Source organism: Taudactylus pleione, unplaced genomic scaffold (genome assembly GCF_031769625.1).
Source record: "Taudactylus pleione unplaced genomic scaffold, aTauple2 ptg000140l, whole genome shotgun sequence".
In the NCBI taxonomy this organism is placed as follows: Eukaryota; Metazoa; Chordata; class Amphibia; order Anura; family Myobatrachidae; genus Taudactylus; species Taudactylus pleione.
The window spans coordinates 1,606,506-1,619,347 of record NW_028284542.1 but is presented as its reverse complement, the minus strand read 5'-3'; the positions used below and the strand labels follow the sequence as shown (position 1 = coordinate 1,619,347).

Here is a 12,842-nt window from a genome sequence, read left to right as displayed (position 1 = left end):
ATTTGCCGGCTCTCCGTTTTTGCTCATTTTAAATTGAACACAGGGATAAAGTGGGCGCGCGCCCGATACTTTATCCCCAGAAAAGCTCCAATCTGGAGCGAAAATTCCAGCACGGCCTTTTCGCTCCCTAATTGATACGGGCCAATGAGTAGAACGCAGTCATATTGGAAAAAATATATTACATGCAATTATTCTGCAATAGAAATATTTTTAGGTCTGAAAATTGGCAATACAAAATATCTCGTAGTAACCAAATTTCTTTTTTTTTTTAAAATTAAAAAACAAAGTAAAGAAGGTATTCTTTACACATCTAAAGACATATGTCAGTGGTTCCCAAACTTTTTCGAATCACGGCACACTAGAGTATCAGGAATTTTTCCATGGCACCACTGGGCCAAAAGTTTCTTATTGAGACATTCAGCAAAATTTAAATGAAGTAAATTTTTCTAATATGTCACCCGTAGGTACAGTACAGTTATGTGGTGGTTGACAGGGCTGAGCTTCTCTTTGTCCACATATTTTTTGATTGGCGGCCATACGCACTGGTTTTGCCTATCACATTGACTATAAATCATTTTAATTTGGTACTGGACCAATGACCTGAGGGACCCTTGCAAGTGCCCTGAGGCACCCCAAGGTGCCACGGCACCCAGTTTGGGAACCACTGACATAAAGGCTTACATGCCATAAATTTTTGTATGTGGGATAACCTGCTCTGTACCTGATACAGGGCATCAGTAAGGGTTTGAGTGCAAATTAGTGGTACAAAGGATAAAAAGAAAATATCTCAAACCTGTGCGATGACTTATTATTTATAAACCTCAACAAAGATATGAAGGCATTCTCAGCAGATAACCTTACAGCATAATCTCAGTTACTTCATTATTAGAGGTTAGAGGGATATTTGCAGAGGATTGTTTTTCTGCAAGTGTTTTTGCAGTGCTGACATTTGATACTTCCTTGCGTATCGGATGGAGAGAGCACCGATCATTATTGCAAATAAAACCTGTGCGAATTGGCTGTCACATCACAATTTCACAATACTGCTACCCACAATCCCTGATTACTTTGGCTCAGTAGATGGGGGGAAAGTTTAGTTACCTGCCGTACACTGGGCCTGATTCAGCAAGGAACACAGGGCCTGATTCAGACCCGTTCGCTAGATGCGGCTGCTCGGTCTCAGCGTATGCAATTTCAGTGACGTCAAGGCAGGCGATCGCACGGCAAGGCATAAGCACGCACACTAAGGGGGTCATTCAGAACCGCTCGCGAGCGCAGGACGCTCGCAAGCGGGTCGATGGTGCCGAATTGCGCATGCGCACGACGGAGGGAGCCCCGTCGTGCGCATGCGCGAGACCCGAATAACGACGGCCAAGCCGTCGTTATGGGTCTCGCACCAAAGGGGGCGTGCTGTCGATGTTGATTGACAGCACGCCCCCTTTGGTGGGCGTGCCGGGGGCGTGGCTGCAAGACGGAGGCGTTCCCATGGGAACGCCTACCGTCTGAGTCCGGCCCCACTGACATCACTAGTGATGTCAGTGGGAGTGATTTTGGCTCTGATAGAGCCAAAATCACTCCAGGGCTTGCGGTCACCGAGACCCTACCGCAGGGTCTCGTGGCAAGCCCGATGGTCGCGATGGTCTTGACCATCGCGACCATCATCATGGATGCTTGCTATAGCTGTGGGTGGTAACTCACAGCTATGCGAGCATCCATGAGGCCGCTCCAAGTTGAGGGAGGAGGGCCCTGATTCAGAGCGAGCGCTCTGGTCAGAGCGTCTGGCTCTGAATCAGGCCCTATGTCTTGGCGAGCAATCACTTTGTGTTTATAGATGCCCACCAGCCCGTCTTTAGCCGCCCACTTGCGATCGGTACAGCCATCGGTACATTGGGTTCTATCGGATCAGATCGCAGCGCTTGTGGTTGACTATACCCTACCGCAAGCACTGCGAGCACTTCAGTGTATAATTCAACCAGGTGACGTGTACTATGACGCTGCCTGTTAATTATACACGCCTCTGAAACCGCGTTGAAACACTCAGGCACGCCTGTGACCGCACCTCTCCTGTTACTACTGGCCTGCCCCTGTTACCACCCACAAATGGCCTCTCCTGTCACTCATTCCACTGGGCTGTCTTTGCTGGGTGAGCGAGCGCTTCCCGATCACTCAAACTAGTTTGCGCAAGCGCACTGCGATGCATACGCATGCCCAAATGCATAACATCGGCCGCGTACGAGCGAGCGGCCACTTGCGAACGGGTCTGAATCAGGCCCACAGTTGCTTATACGCACTCAATCGGTCGATTAATTCGCACTGCACATTTGTATGCAATGCAGTGTGCGAGCTAGGCGCTGCTTTAGGAACTGAGAACGCAGTGACTACGCAGACCCATGGCAGAGTGACTGATAGGAAGTGCCGTTTGTGGGTGGTGGCCAGGGGGGGGGGTTCGGGCAAATGAAGGCGTGCCAGTTCTTTTCAACATCATTGCAGGGACGTGCATAAATTATCCACTGTGATACCAGATGCCGTTTGAGGCGTCATAGCGTGCGCATAAGTAAGCAATTACTGAGTAAGGGCCCTCATTCAGACCCACTCGTGAGCGGCTGTCCGCTCGCAAGTGGGTCGATGGTCTGCACTGCGCATGCGCACGACGGAGGGAGCTCCGTCGTGCGCATGCGTGAGACGCGACGAGCGAAGGACTTTCCTTCGCTCGTAGTGTCTCATCAAAGGGGATATGCTGTCGATGTTGACTGACAGCACGCCCCCTTTGGTGGGCGTGCCTGCCAGATGGAGGCGTTCCCATGGGAACGCCTACCGTCTGAAGCCGGCCCCACTGACATCACTAATGATGTCAGTGGGAGTGATTTTGGCTCTGATAGAGCCAAAATCACTCCTGGCCTTGCGGTTGAAAACCTCAAACGCAGGCTGTTGCTCGCAGTTTCGATGGTCGCGATGGTCAAGACCATCGCGACCATCATCCTGCACGCTCGTATATGCTGTGGGTGGTGACCCACAGCTATACGAGCGTCCAGGAGGACGCTCCATATTAATGGAGGTGGGCCCTGATTCAGAGCGAGCGCTCTGGTCAGAGCGTCCGGCTCTGAATCAGGGCCAAGGTCAGAGCTTCTCTAACTGTCCGATGTTACCGATTGTTTCACTATGTTGGTCAAGTATATGGATGTGAGTATGGGGAAGTGGGTGTCCTTATGTCAGGCTGCGATCGCAATGCGAATGCAAACATTTACATGTCACCGCTTATATTAGCAAAGCAGCTGCGTGTGTATAAGCAGAATAGCGATCCGTAGTGAATCAGCCCCAGATTGATATATAGGTTTAAAGGTGCCCACACACATAGCGATATTTTACCCGATCTGGCCGATTCCGACGCATTGGAACGACAGATCGTGTAAAATATGTCCAATTCGTGAGGAAATCGTGAGTCCTCTCTCACGATCACGATGCGATGCGCGTCCCTGCAGGTCGCACATCACATCTTCAGATCTGCCGTGCTGGAGGGCAGATCTGACAATTTCAAGTCAGGATGCACTGGCGTAGTTAGGAGGCACGACAGATCGTGTGTCCAGTTGGCAGCATTTTCAGACCAAATCATGTGCAGCACTGCCAGGGAGCTCCCGGGGAGAGTTCTGGGGGAAATCGTACACATCATGTGATTGAGATCACATCGGTATGTGTGTGGGCACCTTAAGCTCGTCGTACAGTCCTTTATTTGTATACAGGAAAACATTATCATGGAATAACTATATGATTAACATCAAGATACATAAGTAAATCATATAAAATATCAGACGGACAGCAACAATGTTTTTTGGGTTAATAATGAATATCTATATAATAAGCGAGAAAGTGTGCGTGTCTGTGTGTTGCTGTCTGTTTGTCCTTTATGCATAGTTTTGTACCTAGCTCCACCAAGTTTGGCATGGTGGTGTAGTTTGACCAGGATTAGGTTGTTGGCTATGTTTAAAGTTCGTCAGGGCCATGGAGGTCTATATGGTGCCCACCAAGTAGCAGTGATGTGCAGTGAGATCAATGGCTGGGGAGGCACACATGGAGATGGGTCTGAGTGCTGGGAGCCTGTCTCACCCCCTACTCACTGTAACTCTCCCCCTCGCTACACTAAGCTTCAAAGTCCATTGATTCTCCTACCTGCATCACTGTGTCTTCTCTTGCTGCTGCCGACTGAGCTCCGATCTCTAAACACTGCAGTACACTTCCTGATCACATGACACATCCAAGGTGTCCATAATCATTTTTATATCAAATCTCAGGAGTATGACAGAGAAGGTTCTGCCTCCCCTGCCTCCTCTGACTGCACGTCCCTGCCAAACAGGTGGAGGAGTCTCTGATTTGAAATTTTGGTTTAAGCAAGTTCGTTCAGGATATCTTCCAGTACCTAAAACTGCACTGATCTAAAGGCACAGGCTGATATGTACCAGTGGGGGGCAGGCAGACCTCCAACAGAAAAGCAGTGAATTGGAGGATCAACTGTCACACTGCACCTGCACTGACAGTTACTCATTTGCTCCAAGCACATTTTCATATGCCATAGTCTCCAGTGTTGGTCTGCAGAGATTTCTGCTCAGCAGGGATTTCTGAAACCGCAGTGATTTGGGAAGCTATATTGATTTCTGCCCTGTAAGTCACTCCTCTCCTGATATACCCCATTTCATTTAAACCTACTGTAAATTGCATTGTTATCCAGGTGTGAATGACTTCTGTGTTCCTTATCAAAGCTTTCCCCCTTTTAGTAAACCACATTCAAACTAAGGGCCTGATTCAGAGCCGGATGCTATTTGCGCTCGCTCGTTCAGAAAAAGGGGCCGGCTATTTAAATTGAGCGCTCGCTCTTTGCGGTCTGTTGACGCCTCTATGTCTGAGCGAGCGACTGAAACATGCGCTCGCTATTTTGAAAAGACGCCCCCTGGCCGCTCGCATCATACGTCATCTCCGCTATTTATTAGATTAATCGAGTACATTGAAAGGCGTCTGAACTGCTCGCAGTGCTTGTGGTTGGATTTTCCTACCGCAATCATGCGAACAGTTCAGGCTAAGAAACAACCAAGTGACATGGCCGATGACGCTGCTTTGTTAATTATACACACCCTTAAAACGCCCGTTTTGACCGTTTGGCACGCCTGCGTTCAGATCTCCACTCCCCGTTTTCAAGCACCTTCCCCTGTTACCACCCACAAACGCCTCATCCTGACACTCAAATTAGCAGGCACTCGCAATTTTGCGAACACACGTTTTCCGACCGCACTGACTGGTTGGCGCATGTGCATTACGACCCATGCGCAGATGTGCGAACATCGCTCGGAGCGAACGAGCGGCCGCTTACGAGCGGCTCTGAATCAGGCCCTAAGTTTAGTTATTTTCACATCTCAGCTTTCATTGTTTACATCCCGCCTGTCTTTGGGTACATAGATATGGGGAATGCGGTAAAACCCCTGAAAATTTCATTTTTGGAGGTTTTACCGCATCCCACCCTCAGTGTTCAGGTAACCAGGTCTAAGTACTATTTATAAATGGATAGAGAGGTCCTTTTCAGGGCTAAAGCCATGTTAGTAAACAGTGGGTCTTTTTCAGGATCAATGAAATGGGGTTATAGATGAGGACAGAGTAAAAAAATTAAGGCTGCAGGTGTACTTCAAGGTCCATTCTTGAACTCGGGCAATGCCAGGTATCCCAGCTGGGATATAGTCAGGTATGGTGTTCAGCTCTCACGCTGATTTCTGGTGTTTAGCTCTCACACTCTGTTTTACAGCTCTCATGCTGATTTCTAGTGTTATACTTAGCACTCACGTTGATCCCTTGTGATATATATTTCTGCTCTCACGATGATCCCTTTTGATATATATTTCAGCTCTCTTGCTGATCCCTTGTGCTAATTATTTCAGCTCTCATGCTGATCCCTTGTGTTATATTATTCAGCTTACACGCTGATCCCCAGTCTGGGAGAGTTTGCAATCTCTGGAGAGTTTGGCCATTTTTTCCCACTCGCAAATTTACAAATGTAAAACTCGGGAGAGAGATCTCCTTTGCTACGGGAAAATACTGGAGAGTTAGCAAACTCTCTTCAATTTACCTTCGGCAAAACTCGAAAACCTTTTCACTAGTGAAGATAGGATTCGGGAATTTACCAAGCAGAGAGTTTCTAAACTCTCATGAGATGGGAAAACTCTCCTGCAAAACTTGTGAAATAAATACACCTGCCTGTTATCTGAGAGTTTGGCAGAAAAATACACAAATCATTGTGATCCATGTATGTTTCTGCCTGTAAATAGAAAAAAAATTACATAGGGTCACCCCCCTAAAGCTTAATCAGCCCCGGACTTGCCAACCAGTCTTGGTTTCTAAAATTACGGGGAACAAAATGAGTAGGGTTCCTTTGTAATTTAGAAACCAACACCAGGCTGCAGGGCCAGTACTGGTTTTAAATATAGGGAGGAAAAAAACCCAGCACCGGACCCAAAATGCCCGGACTGTAATGCCACAGCCCAGGGACCCTATTACCAGGTCTCCAGGGCCAAATAATTATCAGCCAAAGCCGCTCAGGCCAAGCTGGGGATCTCAGGGGAAGTGGGGACTCCCCCAAGAATGGGTCCCCCCCCGAAACCCCAGGCTTGGTCTGAAGACTGGAACTCTTCCCCGCAGCCGTGGAGCGTTGGGCATGGGGGTAATAAAGTGAAAATAGAATTAGACTATTGTATTTTACAGTGGAACTACAGGTGCCAGCATGCCTGCCCTTTGGCACTTGAGGAACTACAAGTACCAGCAAGCGGCTGGCACCCATACCCCCGGGACAGACCCCTTTCACACTGCGGTACCAACCTGGGCTATGCTCGGGACGGCACCGTTCACACCAGCAGTGACCCAGGTCTTCCGGTGTTGCAGTGGACGCTTAGTGATGATGTAATCTCCAGGCGCCACTGAAGCCGGCCAATCAGGTAGCATGCGGCATGACCCAGGTCATCGTGAACCAGGTCGCGCTGTTTATGCTACAGGGTGACATGGAAAAGACTGGACCTGCTGGATCCCCGGATCACTATACCCGGGTTAAGCAGTTCCCACTTACGTAAATCCCAGGTTGATGCGCGTTCACGTGGAAAAACCCGGTATTTTCATGTCAGTGTAAAAGGGATGTGTCCCTAATAACGGGTATTACATAGAGTGGGAGTGTGCACTAAGCCTTTTGAGCCTGGCACCTGCTAACTTTAGAAGCATTAGGGAGGGTGGGCACATACCTATGCTGGGAGAGGGGTGAGGTTCATTAGAGCGACAATAAAAAGGTTGACAGTGTATAGGTTGACACCAAATGGTCAACATTTGTCAATAGTGTCAAAAGGTCGACATGAGTATGGTGGATATATAAATTATCTACACATTTTTATTGTTTCATTACCTTAACCTTCACCGTAACCCTCCCCTTGGTGCCTAAGTCTAACCCTCCCTCCTAGTGCCTAACCCTCACCATCCCTCCTACTGCCTAACCCTAACTGTCCCTCCTAGTGCCTTACCCTAACCATCCCCCCTAGTGCCTTACCCTAACCGTCCCCCCTAGTGCCTAACCCTAACCGTCCCTCCTAGTGCCTAACCCTAACCGTCCCTCCTAGTGCCTAAGCCTAACCGTCCCTCCTAGTGCCTAACCCTAACCGTCCCTCCTAGTGCCTAACCCTAACCGTCCCTCCTAGTGCCTTACCCTAACTGTCCCTCCTAGTGCCTAACTCTAACCGTCCCTCCTAGTGTCTAACCTTAACCGTCCCTCCTAGTGCCTAACCCTAACTGTCCCTCCTAGTGCCTAACCCTAACCCTCCCTACTCGTGCCTAACCCTAACCGTTCCTCCTAGTGCCTAACCCTAACCGTCCCTCCTAGTGCCTAACCCTAACCGTCCCTCCTAGTGCCTAACCCTAACCGTCCCTCCTAGTGCCTAACCCTAACTGTCCCTCCTAGTGCCTAACCCTAACCCTCCCTACTCGTGCCTAACCCTAACCGTCCCTCCTAGTGCCTAACCCTAACCGTCCCTCCTAGTGCCTAACCCTAACCGTCCTTCCTAGTGCCTAACCCTAACCGTCCCTCCTAATGCCTAACCCTAACCGTCCCTCCTAGTGTGTAACCCTAACCATCCCTCCTAGTGCCTAACCCTAACCGTTCCTCCTAGTGCCTAACCCTAACCGTCCCTCCTAGTGCCTAACCCTAACCGTTCCTCCTAGTGCCTAACCCTAACCGTCCCTCCTAGTGCCTAACCCTAACTGTCCCTCCTAGTGCCTAACCCTAACCATCCTTCCTAGTGCCTAACCCTAACCATCCCTCCTAGTGCCTAACCACTGGGGTAAATGCCTAACTCTAACCATCCCGCCTAGTGCCTAACCCTAACCATCCCTCCTAGTGCCTAACCCTAAACGTCGGGGTAAGTGCCTAACCCTGACGATCCCTCCTCCTGCCTAACTCTAACCATTATGGTAAGTGCCTAACCCTAACTGTCGGAGTAAGTGCCTAACCCTAATTGTCGGAGTAAGTGCCTAACCCTCCGTTAAGTGCTGATCTGCTGTGCAGCACAGCAGATGAAGGTATATTTTGCAGATATATAGTTTCATCTGCTGATGTGTGCGGGTGACCTGCCGACTGCCTGTACACTTGCTGCAGAGACCCGGCGGTGAGTGACAGCTCAACTGGGCAGGTAAACTTAAATGCCCACCCAGTTGTGGTGTCAGACCCGACACATCGGGCGGACGATTGGTAAGTGTGTATACACTTACCACTCGTTAGTTAGGTCGGCCACACGGTCAACCCGTCTGCCTAATGCGTACCCGGCTTTAGAGAATACAGCACCAGCGTTTAATCTGCCACACAGTTGGATGCTGACATCTGATCAGACAACAAAGAAAGCGTTAATCATGAGTATGCCTTTTCCTCCACTTCTCATAATGTACTAACAGCATCAGATATTAACATGTGGGGACCCAGACTGTGAATATACAAGTAGGCACTTAGGCTGATTATCCTTCATTCAGATTATAGACAAGACTCACAATTAGAAACAAGTTATATTCTGTAATCAAGTTCTTTTACAAGATGTAACCATTATCCACGAGATCACACTGCGCTGTGTAATACACATTGAAATATCACAGATGTGATTGGGGCACAGAGGGCCTGATTCAGAGCCGCTTGTAAGCGGCCGCTCGTTCGTTCCGAGCAATGTTTGCACAACTGCGCATGCGTACGGATCGTAAGACGCATGCGCGAACCAGTCAGTGCGGCCGAAAATCGTTTGTTCGCTAAATAGCGAATGACTGCTATTTTCAGTGAAAGGAGGAGGCGTATGTGGGTGGTAACAGGGGAAGGTGCTTGAAAACGGGGAGTGGAGATCAGAACGCAGGCGTTTTAAGGGTGTGCATAATTAATACAGCAGCGTCACTGACCACGTCACTGGGTTATTTTATAGTCAGAACTGCTCGCAAGATTGCGGTAGGAAAAACCAACCACAAGAATAGCGAGCAGTTCATACGCTGGTCGATGTACTCGATTAATCTAATAAATAGCGGACATGACGTATGGTGCGAGCGGCCAGGGGGCGTATTTTTCCAAAAAACGACCGCATGTTTTGTTCGCTTGTTCAGACCTAGAGGCGTCAACAGACCGCAAAGAGCGAACGGTTCATTTGAATAGCCACCCCTTTTTTCTGAACGAGCGAGCGCAAATAGCGTCCGGCTCTGAATCAGGCCCAGAGTCACTAATAAGCTAAAACCTAGCTCTATGTACCTATACATCTATATAGCTCATTATGGGTTTAGGTATACAGATGTGTTCTCACATAGCATTTTTGTACCATATATATGAGACGTGTGGCACAATTTAGGCTGCACCACCGTAGTGAGTTTTGTACTTTTTGCATACTAGTGTCTTTTTCCCACCACGGCCGCTCACCACCAGGCTTGTAGTGTACTGGGGTTTTAGGATTTGTACTTTTCTTGCAATCCTGGCAGTGTAAAGTCACATGCTGCTACGTAGCACGCGGCGCAGCTCGGTCATATTGGTCCCCGGTATCTTACCTGCTTTCTCAGATTAGTGTCCGTGTCGCACTGCTATAGCACGCAAATCCACTAGTGGTGTATGGGGCACTTTGTGCTTTTTCCGCATTTCAGCTTAGTCGCATTTTTCATGGAGCACCAAACTGGGCTATTCGGTGCAATTTTAGGATCGCTGTATGTAGATATATCTGTATGCAGTTGTTAGGTATCCAGATAGAAGACGAAAATAAAAAGATCGACAGTCAATAGGTTAACACCAAATGGTCGACATTCAATAGTTCGTCAGGGACAAAAGGTTAACGGGTACAAATGGTGGGATGGAGTCAGGAAGCCGACGGTCGAAATGCTGACCGCCGGCTTCCGACTGTTTAATCCTGGCAGGGGTCTAATGATAGGCGTCTAAATCCCTATGCCTATCATTATCCCCACGCCGGGTGCCCGACGCCCGGCATGCCGAACGAAGGTAAGCCAGGCGGCGGGTGCGGACAGCTGCGGGGTGGCGAGGGTTAGGTGAGGGGATCCCGGGGGGACTTAGGGTTAAGCAGGTTAGGGTTAGGCACTCCCCCCTGGGAGGGTTAGGTTTAGACTGCAGGGAAGGGGGGGTTAGGTTTAGGCACTTACAGGGGGGATTAGGGTTAGGCACTCGGGGAGAGTTTATGGTTAGGCACCCCTAAGGGAGAGTTGGGGGGGTGTAGGGTTAGTAATAGTAAAAATACTGACCTGTCGGGATCTTCTGTTGCCGGTCTTCCGGCGTCGGGATTTGAATTGCCGGACAAATCGGACATACCGATCCCCAGATGGTCACCCATCACTTAAGAACTTTAGAGGCACTCACTATTAATCCATTTATTACACCTGAGGTACAAAAGGTCGACCGGTTCAAATGGTTGACACACAAATGGTCGACACAAAAATGATAATGTGTTTTTTAAACATTTTTGGGGTGATGGTTAGAGTCAGGCACTTGGGGGAGGGTTAGGCTGCCGGAGGGGACAGTTAGGGTTAGGTACCAGGGGGAGGGTTAGGGTTAGGCACTAGATGAAGGGTTAAATTACAGAAAAACCCAGGCCACGATGACGAGATCATGCTGCCATGCCCCTGCACAGCCCACCTCTCTGCCCCCTCTGTGCTGACCTGGACGAGGAGCAGCAAAGTCGGCAAGTATGGCTGCAGCACAATGTAGATAAAGGTTTTAGCAGGAAGTTACATGGTCACATAGACACAGCCATCTGGTTGTCACTATAAGAACTTCCCTCAACATCTCCTTGGAACACCCGGATAACTAACAAAACTCTTTAATAAAGCTGAGCGGCCGCCAACATGGAATTAATTAAGTCTTCATTTTATTACTCAGCTGACATCTGCGTGATGCCTCCCCCAAATCCTGGCACCCTGGGCTGCAGCCCAATCTGCCGAATGGTTGGATAGGCACTGCTGATTTCCCAATCCGGTGGGTCTCTTACTCTCTGTAGTGGTCCGAGCAGGGGGATCCTTCTCTCACGTACTGTAGGGTGGGCTTTTTTCAAACTGCTGGTGGCATTGTCAAGGTCCCCCCCTGAGAGTTTCAAAACACTGCTGGAAGTTTTTAGGAAGCCCACTGCATGCCGGAGAGAGGGTGACCTCCTGGGACCATTCCAGGCATTGTGAGGCCCACTGCATGCCAGAGAGAGGGTATCCTCCTGGGACCATGCCAGGCATTGTGAGGCCCACTGCAGGCCAGAGAGAGGGTATCCTCCTGGGACCATGCCAGGCATTGTGAGGCCCACTGCAGGCCAGAGAGAGGGTAACCTCCTGGGACCATGCCAGGCATTGTGAGGCCCACTGTAGGCCAGAGAGAGGGTGACCTCCTGGGACCATGCCAGGCATTGTGAGGCCCACTGCCGGCCAGAGAGAGGGTAACCTCCTGGGGCCATGCCAGGCATTGTGAGGCCCACTGAAAGCCAGAGAGAGGGTGACCTCCTGGGACAATGCCAGGCATTGTGAGGCCCACTGCTGGCCAGAGAGAGGGTATCCACCTGGGACCATGCCAGGCATTGTGAGGCCCACTGCAGGCCAGAGAGAGGGTAACCTCCTGGGACCATGCCAGGCATTGTGAGGCCCACTGCAGGCTGAGAGGGTGACCTCCTGGGACCATGCCAGGCATTGTGAGGCCCACTGCAGGCCAGAGAGAGGGTGACCTCCTGGGACCATGCCAGGCATTGTGAGGCCCACTGGATTGGAGGCACGGGTAAGAAAGATATTATTCTTTTAGTGACCCAAGGTATGTTCATGCACATTGGGTGGTTGTGTAATACTGATAATAAGGTAAGTATGAAGGTATGTGCAAACAAATACCCTAGGCCAATTGCTAGCACTGCTGGGTACTTATCATAATTAACCTTCTGATAAGGAACACTAACTTACACTTGTGTATTGAATGCATGCTACTCCAGTGTGAAATATATTAGCTTACAGGTCTAATATAGGGACTGGTGCAACTAAATATTTGTTCAAAATTATAGAAAGGTAACGACATTGTGTTTTCCTGGAAAAACTATTAGAGGCAGTGGCATCCCTCCCCGCAGTGTCACCCGGTGCAGGGTAGGAACCTTTTCAGTGCAGCGTAGTTGCTCGCGGCACAACAAGAGGTGTGGCCTTCCGGGACTGGGGCGTGGCCTCATGGCCCGATCCCCCGTGGTCCCGTTCTTGATATTTCTGGGGGGGTAGGGTTGCCTTGTGTCGGCTCCCTCACAGTGCCAGGAGCCGGATGTTGCACCTATTGCTACCGTGCAGCACCCGGCTCCTGTCACTGT

General features: G+C 49.7%; 1 protein-coding gene across 1 annotated transcript in view; it reads left to right on the top strand.

Annotated features, from left to right (window-relative positions):
- LOC148522739 (antizyme inhibitor 2-like) overlaps window positions 1–12,842 on the top strand; it is a 409,249-nt gene that overhangs the window by 69,546 nt on the left and 326,861 nt on the right. The gene's annotated exons all lie outside the window — the stretch shown is intronic.